Genomic DNA, 13,576 nt, shown 5'->3' on the forward strand with positions numbered 1-13,576 from the left:
TCAATCTAGAAAGTGATAAGTTTTGTCTCGCAGACAATTTGATTTACTACATCTGGCAACTCAGGAATCTCCAATCATCATAATTTTGATAAAGGTTCAAATGTTCTAATCGGGTGTGTTTCTTATTTTTCTCATGTTATTATTGTATGAGAAAACAAGAAAAGATGTACTCATCTTGTTGACGATCTACACATTATGTTTTACTGCTGTGATTGAAGAATTCACTGAAAAATTATAGTTACACAATTTCTCGGAAAAGAACGGGATGCATCCATATTATCCCTTATAACTGATTGGGTTTTCCTATATAAGTTGCTATTTCTGACCTCTGTTACTCAATATATTACTAATTAGTAACACACAGGCATGCACATAGATATACACACTCATTCACATACACAAACATGATACCAAATAATACCATCTACTCGAATAGAAAAATATTTGTAAACTTGAAGTGTGATGCTTCGTCTAAGATTGAAAATGTGTACTTACACTGGTCAGCAAAATGTAACTTTTTTAATCATCAGAGTTACTGATTGTCTCTTCTGGGTTAATTCTTGATGCTGATTAGAAATCTGACGTCCGATTCCTCTATTAGGTCACATTTTCATGTTAAGGATACCTGACTGTTTTAACTTATAGGATACGTAAAGCATATCTATATAAAGTATATTGAATACAAGATACGATAACGTCATGTTTTTTATTATACAAAATTAAAATTATTGTGCATAAATAAGGTAGAATACTCTCAAATGCAGAATAACATAAAATCTTTTGGATTTGGACTTTCTATGGTATTTTATCTCAGGTTGATCCCTGTATAACATCCAACAGTAATCAGCTAACATTCCTGCATTCTCAAATCCTTGATATCATTGTTCTATCGATGCAATATCTTGATGAAAGCATTCCCCTTGCTCATCAGACAGTGCTCCAAGGTTCGTGGCTAAAATGTCCAGATGCGAATCAAGGAAATGGAGTTTTAGTGACATCCGACAGCCCATTGCAGCGTAGGAGTCTAGAAGACATTTCACAAAATTTCTAAACTCTAGAGATCTCTTGTTGTCTAGAAACTTTTCACAGAACCATATGAATGATTCCCAGGCTTTCAACTCAATCTCATCCAGTACTGTAACGAAGTTGTTGTCCTTCAGGAGTTCTTTTATCTGCGGACCTAATTCAGTTTTGCCTCGGTCATTTTTGGAAAATTTGGCCTTCACATATTCAAAATCTTTTGTGTTTTTCCTTGCAAATGTCTTCACGTATTGTTTCATGAGGCCAAGCTTTATGTGAAGAGGGAAAGAACATTTTCTGGCTTTAAAAGTGGATTACTCTGGACGCTAGAAACTCCCAGCTCATATGATTTTTGTAAAGTCCGCTCTGATTGCACATAGTGCATGTTCCTTGCATAACTGTCCCACAGGCATAACAAGCAACAATATTTCGTGAACCCAGATTGCATTCCCATTAACATTCCAATCACCTTCAAGTCTCCACATATTTTCCAGCTGTAGTTTGTATACCTTATGTCATTGAAAAGTACTCGCATGTTTTCATAACACTTCTTCATGTGCACTGAATGTCCTTTGGGAATGGATGGTTTCTTATTGCCGTTGTGTAATAGTACTGCCTTGAGGCTTCTCTTAAATGATTCAATGAAAAAGCGCCATTCATGAATACAAATAGTTATAAAACAGAAATCAGAATGTACCTGTATAGGACGTTTACGTGTAGCGATGGTACTGATGAGAGTTATATACCTCTCTCTTATCTCAGCTGAAAAACTATGCCTCGGAGAAGGAAACCGATTACATTTTTGAAATCTGCGAACAAAACTACATATAAAACACCATATAATATCCCTGATGAAAATTGGTTGTTGACCATTGTAGTAAACAACGGATGATCTGCACTTTGCATTGATGTCGTACTGCGTGAAATGTGCTCTCAACCACATGACCCTTAATCTACCGTTAAAAATACAGTATAAATGTGTGTGAATAACTTTAAAAATAGGGGTTTCACTCATGACAATACGTCGATCGCCGTAATATGTGTTCCAGAACATAATTTTTATTTCAGTCTTCGTAGTCATAACTCTGTCTATCGGTTTTACTTACTGTGTAAATGCCACACATCACAGCATTGCTCCTGTAGAAACGATGGTTCGTTGCTTCTCTGAAGCTCAACAATTTTGAGGGTGAGTGGTTAAGTCGATTGCGTCACTTCCTCACTAGTGCGTTAAGTTATCGAGCCCAAGTAGATGAAGGCAAAGTCAACACCAGTAGGGTTTTAATTCCGATCGTAAACTGCTGCAAAAAAGACTGCCAAGTATTTTGTCCAATGTGTTAATTATTCAGTCCGTTTTCCTCATCCAAGATCATTAAAGATTGGAACCGCTTCTTGTATTAACCCACATCGTCCATCTCCATCTATCTGTCAAATTACCCTCCTGAAAAAATTACACTCGAATCTTGAAAGCGAAAAGGATAATTTTGATAACGTAATAGCAATTATAGGAAAATTAGCGGCTAGTTTATGTTGAAGAGCCTTCCATCATAGGTTTCAATCTTTTGATTTCAGTGCTAATTATATTCACAATGTTAATAGCTGTACCATATCATGAATCTTAGTGGGAATTCCATATTAGAGCAGTAAAGTTTGAACATATGATAATGTGGTCAATAAATACCTAATGTTATTTTTAAAAGCGAACACATTATTGCTTCGGCTTTAAAATATGATCTGATAATGTATCAATCAGATGAAGTTCCTATCTCTCACAGTAAATTTCATTTTCCCTTTAAATTTTGTTAAAGAACTTTAAAATAAGCCTTATCATTATTTATAAAATTTTCCCTTTTTCAAGTTACCCATTTTCACCGTCATATTAAAAATTACGTTGATCCTAATGACTACTTTCATAACAATTTGTATATTAATTACTTGAAAAGTTTTTTTTTCATGAAGAGTCAATTTAAAAATACACAAATTAAGCGAGTGGCCGTTTGCTTCAATAAAAAATGAATGCATAATAATTTTCAAGTATTGATTTTAAATATAAATCGAAGCGTTTTATTTAAAGATGGGATAGATACTGTATGACGTATGCTGTGATACAGATCATAGAAAAGAACCATTTCAGTTATTGATAATGTTGAATGAGTGATAAAGTTGTTGACAGAAAAAATATCCATCGCAGATGAAAGTGAAATATTTCCTTAGACTCTAATGATAGGGTAATATATAATATCTGCATTGTAAGATTATTATTAGTCAGCTAATAGTGGGGACGAGAGTACAAACTTTGCAAACAATATCAGACTGGAAACACCAAAGCGTAAATATTCAATGTGAAGAAAATATATGAATTTTGCTAGGAAGAAAATGTGGGCATTGAGAGATTCCGAAAAAAATTGTAGTCGTGGCAAGGAAATATTGTAATCTTTGTGATAATGAAGTTTGAGATGAACACGTAGAAAGAGTGAAACAGGAAAAGAATACAGCATAGCACTGACTGGTGAAGAAACATGCAGTGAGTAACAGCATGGATTATAGGGCCAGTTATATTTTAACTTTTACTTGTTTCAGTCACTAGGTTATGGTCTTGCTGTATGTGTGTGTCTGTCTGCGTGAATCCCTAAAACTCGACAACTATCCAACTGATGTCATTCAAATTATACGCATGCCTTACTTAGGGTGCAAATGCAAGCCCTAAGCAATCTGTTATCTCTTACGCTATTTCATTATTACGTGTCAAAGGTGAAGTAATAAATTCTCTGTATTGTACTGTGAAATAATTTCAGTTAATTTGTTTTACTATTAATACTGAAACTATTAAAGTGAATCTAATATCTCACATATCTCATATGCATACATGCACACTTACATACATACGTATATATATATATATACATATACATACATACGTATATATATACATATATATTATGTATATTGATATATATATAAATACATCTGCACATATGCATGTGTATATATGTATATATATATATAGAGAGAGAGGTATATATATATTATATATATATATATATATATATATATGTATATATATATATATGTTTATATGTGCATATATATATATATATATATATGTGTGTATGTATAGATACTTGTATATATGTGATATATGTGAATTAATATTTTCACTTTAATAGTTTCAGTCAAATAGTGCATGATATAAGGGATTGCTCCGGGCTCGCATTAGGCAAGAAGTTAAAAATGTTTTGAAACTATTATCTCAAATGTATATCTCACATATATATATCTAAGTAAGACATGTGTAACATTTGATTGAAATCGTTTGGGTAGTTCTCGAGTTTTAGGGATTCACACAGACAGACTCACAAACAGATACACATTGTCAGATTTATATATATATATATATATATATATATATATATATATATATATAAACATTTGAATAGTATAAGACATTTTACGGCTCTGACGTGGTTAAATTAATTTTACTAACGTTAGCTAACTTATAAAGTTTATATGTATTTATATATATATATATGTGTGTGTGTGTTTGTGTGTGTGTGTGTGTGTGTGTGTGCGTATGTGTGTGTGTGCGTGTGTATGTGTGTGTGTGTGTGTGTAGAATGTGAGTTTGCAGGGATATATTATGTAGGCAGATACTATGTTTTGCTCTCAGATGTGTATAGGTCTTCATTATCAAAAAAAGTATGTTATATGACAAATTGTAAAGTAATAGACTATATTGAGGATGTACCAATCACCGAATTTCCTATGATTATAATTACTGAAAATATACATATATACTGACCCACAAAAACAACCCGCCCCCCAGTCACATACAGACAACTCTCCCTCATATATATATATTCATATATTTTTATATATGATACTAGATATTAAAAGCATTTTGTGTAAGAAGTAGCGCACTTAATATCTAGCAAAACGTCTGCGTCTGTGCGTCCAAGAGCAGGGCAGATATTGATGGATAATATTGCTAGTAGTTCTCAATTAAACTGAATAAAGGCGGAAGATGTTATTAATAGACGTACGGTTCTGGAGACAGAAGACTCTTTTATTTTCTTTGTGATTATTGATTATTTATATTTTTTCGTTTTTCATGTTCTTTTCGATTCTTTTCATTTCTTCACCGCTTACTTTGAATTTATAGTTAATTATGGATTTCTGTCGCTTAAGTATTATAAGGAAATTATGTGAGAATAACATATTCGGCGAAGTGATCCGGCAAGTGAATTTTATACATAAATCTGTGGACTCAATATATTAGTATCCATTAGTATGTACATGTTAAATTTGTCAATGATGAAAATTCCACTGTTAAAACAAATTCCACAAACAACAACAACTTTGAAGAAATGCAACCAATTACAAACACTATATATTCTCTAAACTTCAAGACATAAGCCACACAGCAAAACTGCGATCTTAGAACGCTCTTATTGTGTCCTCTTGAAAGAAATTATTTCTCAAGCAAAATCCTCAATAACGCAATAGTAATCACGAACACGACACTAATTAACATATCTATATCCATAGTGCATAGCATCTACATCAAATCAGTTCAGCATGCGGTACATCAAACCCACGCTCTCTATTTGTAACCCAAAGTCGAAAAATGATACATCGCTATCCAAACATATATGGAATGTAATATATAAAATGAAACACTTCACGTAGCATCAATTGTAAAATACTTTCACACGTACAGCTATACCAATATAAAAACAAGCCCTGCCGACTTTTTAATAATGAATCCTTCTATATCCTCAAACTCAAGAACTACATTCTCAGTCGAACCATTGAGCTAGCAGCTTTTTGCAAGTCCAGAAGGTCAAATCCTTTAAAACATTTCAAAACAGTAGTATCTGTTTTAGAGGCTAAAATATCTCACCCTCTTCTCTCCTTCCATTTTCAATATAAATAATCCCGATAAAATCGATGAAAAACATTTTTACAAGTTTACACTCATCAAAATCTTAAATTGTTTAGAACTTACCCAATGTTTCAACGAAAGTAAACACTCTAATGGTTTTGTAATATATGTTCCTAAACATACATACGCAAAAAAAAGTTGGAAGACATTCATTTTTTATTTCCCCTGTTATAAAATATTATTTCTAATTTTCTTAATTTCTAATACTTTTAAATATACGAATCATTAAAAAAAATATATTTTTTTAAAAATTTCATGAATGAAGTAACTCTTCAAATTAATGTAAAATTGTTTTTGTTATAAGTGGACATAAAAAGAAGCTTATGTATATACATATATGTATATGTTTGTATATATCGAAATAGACACACACATATAGACAGGAAGATTAGGACTGTGATGATATTTATGAAAGGCATTCATGCAAACGATGCATGACATTAAAAAGATCTCAGCCATAAATATTTTTGGATTGTCTAGTATATTTTAGTCTTCTGTGGAAAAAATCAGTTTTAAGAATTCTGTTCAGTTGGTTAGTTTTCCCACATAAGAAATTAAATAAGTTTGATTCTTTTTACTTATTATTGCGTGCCACTTCGTGTTGGTCACACACAACATGGTAATAAATTTTGTGCTTTATATGACTAGTATATAAAAACATGAACCCTCACATTGATAACAAACTAATATAAATATTCAGAATATTTTAGAGTACTAAGGCGGCGAGCTGGAAGAATCGTTACCACGCTGGGCGAAATGCTTAGCCGTATTTTGTCTTCCGCTAAGTTCTAAGTTCAAATTCCGCCGAGGTCGACTTTGCCTTTCATCCTTTCGGGGTCGAATAAATAAGTACCAGTTACGCACAGGGGTCGGTATAATCGACTTAATCCGTTTGTCTGTCCTTGTTTGTCGTCTCTGTGTTTAGCCTTTTGTGGGTATTAAAGAAATAGGTATTTCGTCTGTCTTTACGTTCTGAGTTCAAACTCCGCCGAGGTCAGCTATGCCTTTCACCCTTTTGTGATCGATAAATTAAGTACCAGTTGCATACTTGCACTCAGACCGATTTATTTCGTGCTTTGTGCTTAGAGTAGAAAATAATCAATTATGTGTTTTATGTGACTAGTATCTAAAAATTTGATCTCTCACGTCAAGTAAATAATATGAATAGTAAAATATTTTAGAGTAATAAGGCGGTGAGCTGGGAGTAATGCTTAGCGGCATTTCGTCTGTTTTTACGTTCTGTGTTCAAATTACGCCGAGGTCGACTTTGCCTTACATACTTTCGTGGTCGATAAATTGAGTACCATTCCCGTAATGAGGTCGATCTTATTGATTGGTCCCCTCCCCAACAATTTCGAGCATTGTGCCTAGAGTAGTAAAGGCTATTTAAGACGGCGAGCTGAAATTCATAGCGGTATTTCATCTGTCTTTACGTCCTGAGTTCAAATTCCGCCGGGTTCGACTTTGTCTTTCATCCTCTCTGGATGTATAAATTCAGTACCAGTTGCATGCTGGAGTCGACCTAATCGACTGGCCCCCTCCCCAAAATGTTGAACCTTGTTCCTTGAGTAGAAAAGAATATCTTAGAATAATATTTAACATCTATATTGCACGATATTTCGGCCACTGAACAGTATGTAATTTTAGTGAAGTATTTTTTATAAACTATCAAGTTTAACTAAAGCATGGCGCATCTCATATGTAAAATGTAGCTATATAGACGGCATATCACTATTTTGTACATCTTCGTGCTGGGTGTTCATCATTAACTATTTTAATAACGACGGGTATTTATATAGCTTTCTCACCTTTCTCACCTTTCTCACCATTCGTGGCATGTGTTGCGATATTTATTCTCAAATCTCCACGTCTTTTCTAATCTTTATGGTAAAATGTATTGTACAGTGTTAATTGACATCCGGGTCTCTCTTTATATCAAATAAAACTCAGATAAGTAGAATTTTAATATTTTCACTGTGATTTTGGAAAATCGACTTAGCTAAAAGTTTGTCTTCTAGCTGCAAGATAACAAAAGCAAATTCTTAAGCGCAGATTCATACTGATAAAAAAATAATAAACGCACCAAACACCAGCATTTTAATGACATAATTGATATAAGGTAAACCAAGCAAACTTTCACACATCCATATATATTATTTATGTAATAGTTAGGAGCAGGAAGTTCGGATATTATCAATATTCAAATAGACAGACGTTGTATCTGCAAGGCACGAGTTAAGATACGATATTATCGACATTATATTTTAAACTAACTCAAAAAGTAATTCTGAGACACATCGCTAAATAGGAATGATTTATTAAGATGGAGGTGTTGTTTGGCATGTGAGAAATTAATACAGACAGGAGTGATACTGACACCAGATTCCTCTTAGATTTCCATAACCAGTACAGCAATGCGTGCGATAATCACACTTACGGTAGAGATGAATTTGATGATGATGAAGACGTCAACAACGGCTATGGTGAGAATGATAATTATAGTTGCAAACAAAGTAGAGAAAGGTTTGGCAATAGTGACAAGAATAACGGAGTTTCCAACGATGATGCACATTGTATAGTGTATCATAATCAGACAACATTACAGTTAGTTTAACTAATAAATATTGTCCGAAAGCATGCCTGACACTACAAAAGTTTTATTAATGCCGCCATTTATCCACGTCCCAGATTACAATTACTAAGTGCATGATTGGGCAAGAACTTCATTGCTCTTATACACAATACTAACAAAATATACGCTGCAAGTGATTCTAACTAAACTCTCCATTTATTCATTTTTAAACATATTGCATAAACATGCGCACACACAACACAAACACATATACATATATATATATATATATATAATATATATATATATATATTATATATATATATATATATATATATATATGGAGGCGCAATGGCCCAGTGGTTAGGGCGGCGGACTCGCGGTTTCGCGTTGTGAGTGTTTATTGAGCGAAAACATCTGAAGCTCCACGAGGCCCCGGCAGAGGGTGGTGGCGATCCTTGCTGTACTCTTTCGCCACAACCTTCTCTCACTCTTTCTTCTGTTGGCCTGATCGCTTAGCCAGCGTGGTGGCGTCATTTGAAGGCCAAATCAGTGTGAAGCGCATTGTGACCAGCGATGTGTAGCAACGTCTGATAGCCTGCTCGGTCACGGTGATATGTATATATATGAATATATAAATTAGAAAAGATGTATTTCATTTTTGCATTACTGAAAACATAGTCAGGAAAATTTCATTGTTTGTGGCTGCAGAGCAACCTCGGACCAGTTGGAATCTCTGTCGCTTACAGCATTAGAAACTTTAAACTGAGTTATAAGTCGGTAGAACAAGAGCTGCTTTTGATGTTTTTTCTGGCGATGAGAGGATCTCTACGGTCAATGAGAGTGTTGGTAGGATAACAATATAGAGAAATTGACCGTAGGATTCGAAGTTTGAAATGTGAGAGGCAACGTTAAACGTTGTGATAGCTGTTGAATTTCATGATACCATGGAGTTGCTGTCTTTCATTTAACATTGATGCTAATGCTCATTGTTCAATAAGTATACTGATGATTATAAACAATCTAATTCACTTTCAAATAGGAATATATGTTTTATTCATTTTATTCGTGCGTGTGTGTCAGTGTGTGCTCGTATATATACATATGTGTGTACCAGTGCATCTATGTATGTAATTATGTATATACAAAATGAAATAATGAAAACCATTTAACAAAAATATAATTAAAAAATATTTCAGATTCTTTACTGGAAAATTCCATTCTCCATACAATCGTTGATTTTTGATTTTTTAACTCAATAATTCGTTTTTCAGAAAAGCGAAGTAAAATATAAAATCTTCCGTATTTTTTTATGTATTAATTTTCATTTATTGGTCCATAGTTTTTTCCTATATTCTTCAGCGATGACAGAGTAATTATTAATTGTTCAGTCATTTGTCAATGTTCGCCTCTCATAGAAGAAAATAGTTAGCTTGTAGTCTAAAGTGTATCTCTGAGTGGTTTTGCAAACTATTATCAGCTTTTCTAATTGATTTTTTCGCTCTTTTCTTCTCACTATTTTATTTGATTTTACATATATTTTCATGACAATAAACACGGAGACAAAGGTGGAATTATGTGGATTAGATTCCAGCTTGTGTTCCAGCATAATCATGATCATTATAGTCAATATTATTCTTAGTATAGTATTAATATCAGTATTATTGTTATTGTTGTTGTTGTTGTTGTTGTTATTGTTCTTGCTGTAGTTTTGCAGTGTTCCGTAGTGGGAGAAACAATTAACTGAAACTGATATATGATGATAATGGGAATGATATTTGCTTTTCATCCCTTGTGGTGTACATTTATGACTAGATAATGTACAAAAAATGATGGAAATAATAAAAGTATAGATTGCAATGATTTATGCACATGTAATTACATTTATATATATATATATATATATATATATATATATATATATATATATATATATATATATATATATATATATATATGTATATATATATATATATATATATTTGTTATATTTCACTTTCCTTCCGTTAAATGTAATGTTATTTCTAGTCGGAAACATCTTTTCTGTCGCTATACTATCGGAGCTATTTTTAGCACTAGAGTTATCCACATAGTGGTAACTCTCTAATAATTTATGTATAAATTTGTATTTTCTCCCTAGTTTTTTTGTGCTAAGGCACTTGGTGTTAAATTAATGGTATTTTTAAATAAATATCAAATTGTCACCCTCATTTATAAATTTATATATGTATATATATATATATATATATATGAATTGGTGCGATTTTTCTCTGTCCGTTACGTTTTTATGTTCGTTAATTCCTTCTAGATCGTTGGTGCAAGGACAACGAACGTCAAACCAAGAACTACTCTAATCCCAGGGAATGTCCTAAGGGGGTATATTTATTTCAGGGCTGCATTTTAAAGTAAATACATGGCATTGGCGACCAAATCGGTGTGATAACAATGAATTTCATACCACGAAATTCCTAGGCAGTATCATAAGGAGGGCCGCATAAATGGGACCATATCCGAAGGGCCGAATAAATGGGACCACACTAAACTACTGTTTTTACTGTATTTACTTCGCTCCTACTTTTATTCATTAAACTATGATCAGCATCGGTGCTTAGCACATTTGCAGAAATAAGTTTCATCACACGAGGTTAGGGGGCAAAGAAGTGGCCCGATAGTGGAACCGAAGTCCTGAAAATTGTCCTCCGCAGGAGCTAGCGTGGATATCTCCCGTATTCACGCTATGGTTCGAGATGCCTCGAGGGTGGTAGAAGAAGCCGACTCAACCCACCCAATATATATATATTTGCGTGTGTGCGTGCGAGTGTGTGCGTGTGTTTGTGCGTATACGTGAGTATATTATATATATATATATATATATATATATATATATACAATTATAAATTAGGGTATCTACGAGATACCACCATGCTGAAAATAGCAGCTATGATCTGACTTTAAAACCATCTAAATTGTCCATATATCAACACGGAGAAAAAAACAAAGAGACAAGTTCAAACTAGTAAAAAAAAATGGATAATTCTAGATCCGGATTTCTGCTTTGCATTTATGAATGCTTTGCCCTGTCAGTAGAATACACACAGAAAATAAACATAGATTCATATACATATATATATACATACAACATACGAATACTCACATATACGAACGTATACCAGGATAATTTAGGTGGTTTTAAAGTCAGGTCATGGCTGCTACTTTCAGCATGCTGGGATCTCGTAGATAATTTATAATTTTAATAATTATAACCTTTGAAGGTTGTTTCTTTCCATGCTGACCACTTGATAAAATCGTTATTTTATTTTCAAATTAACGATCATATCTATACTTATATAAATTTAAATTTATTTCGTCACTGTATGTACTGCAGCGATATTCTGACCATATTTCACATGGAATAAAAGGGCGGGCATTTTGAACTGGCCATGATGCATACGTGCATATATATGTAGGTATCAGACATCCACTGCCTCTATCTCCCACAGAAGCTTAATTCAGCTTGAGACGTCAAATAAAATAACCACGATAGAACACAGAGAAGTAAAACAACAAGAATAATAGTAGTAGACTCACCAGCCGAAGACGAAGTATGAGCGTTCAGCTTGAGCCAAAAGACCTACACAAAATTATTTAGAGTGATCAATTGTACGTGCCAAACCTTAGCCTACTTCCTCCATCAAATCGACCTTGCCTGACCAGGTACATGGTGTACCACGCGTCAGGTGTCGAAGTGATCGCAGAGCAAGTTGAGGTGAAGTGTTTTGCTCAAGAACACAACGCCCCGCAATGTCTAGTGATTGAAACCACGATCTCGCGATCGTCAGTGCATTTCTTTCATGGCGAGTGCTGCAATACTGCTACCACCACCACCACCACCACCACAACCACCACAACCACCACAACCACAACCACCACCACCACCACTACTACTACTAGTACTACTACTACTACTGCTACTACTACTACTACTACTACTACTACTAATATTACTACTACTAATAATAAAAATAATAATAATAATGATTAAAATATTATCAATAATAATAATCATGATAATAATAAATAATATATAATTATAATATCAATAAAAATAATAATGATAATGATAATAATAAAAATAATAATAATAATAATAATAATAATAATGAGAATAATAATAAATAATATATAATTATAATATCAATAAAAATAATAATGATAATGATAATAATAAAAATAATAATAATAATGATAATAATATTAATAATAATAATAATAATAATAATAATAATAATAATAATAATAATAATAGCAACAATAATAATAATTATGATGATGACGACGATGATGATGCTAATAAAAGCTATGAGTAAGACCACGCCAGCATTACTAGTATACGTAAAACATGACATGAGTAAATGGTAAATAGTTTATAGAATAGTTTATAGACATAACAGCGAGTTATAAATCCTAAACGCGCCCCCATTAGAAGAGGAATGTCTCAAAGAAACTCTCTCTCCCTAATCCTCCGTTCTGCATCGTCGCTTTTAACTGTCATGCTAAAGACAACCACGCAGATATACAATGGCTGTGGTAAAGCAATCCCCTGGCAGAACCGTTGGCACGCTGGGCGAAATGCTTAGCAGTATTTCTTCTGCCGTTATGTTCTGAGTTCAAATTCCGCCGAGGTCGACTTTGCCTTTCATCCTTTCGGGGTCGATAAATTAAGTACCAGTTACGCACTGGAGTCTATGTAATTGACTTAATCCGTTTCTCTGTCCCCTCTATGTTTAGCCCCTTGTGGGCAATAAAGAAATATATCTCAACTATATGGATGACCTCATGTTGCATGCTGCAAATAATAAACAACTGGGAACTCTACTACAGAGGATTGATGGGTTTATAAAATAAGTCAATATGAACTTCGGTTTAGAAAGATGTGTCAAAGGAAGCTAGAGGAATGGAAAATGAATTAAAAGAAGCACTATCGTATCAGATGTAGAAACTAGATCAATGCAACTAGATCAATGCAACTAGATCAAAGACAGGTA

Source organism: Octopus sinensis, linkage group LG15 (genome assembly GCF_006345805.1).
Source record: "Octopus sinensis linkage group LG15, ASM634580v1, whole genome shotgun sequence".
Lineage (NCBI taxonomy): Eukaryota > Metazoa > Mollusca > Cephalopoda > Octopoda > Octopodidae > Octopus > Octopus sinensis.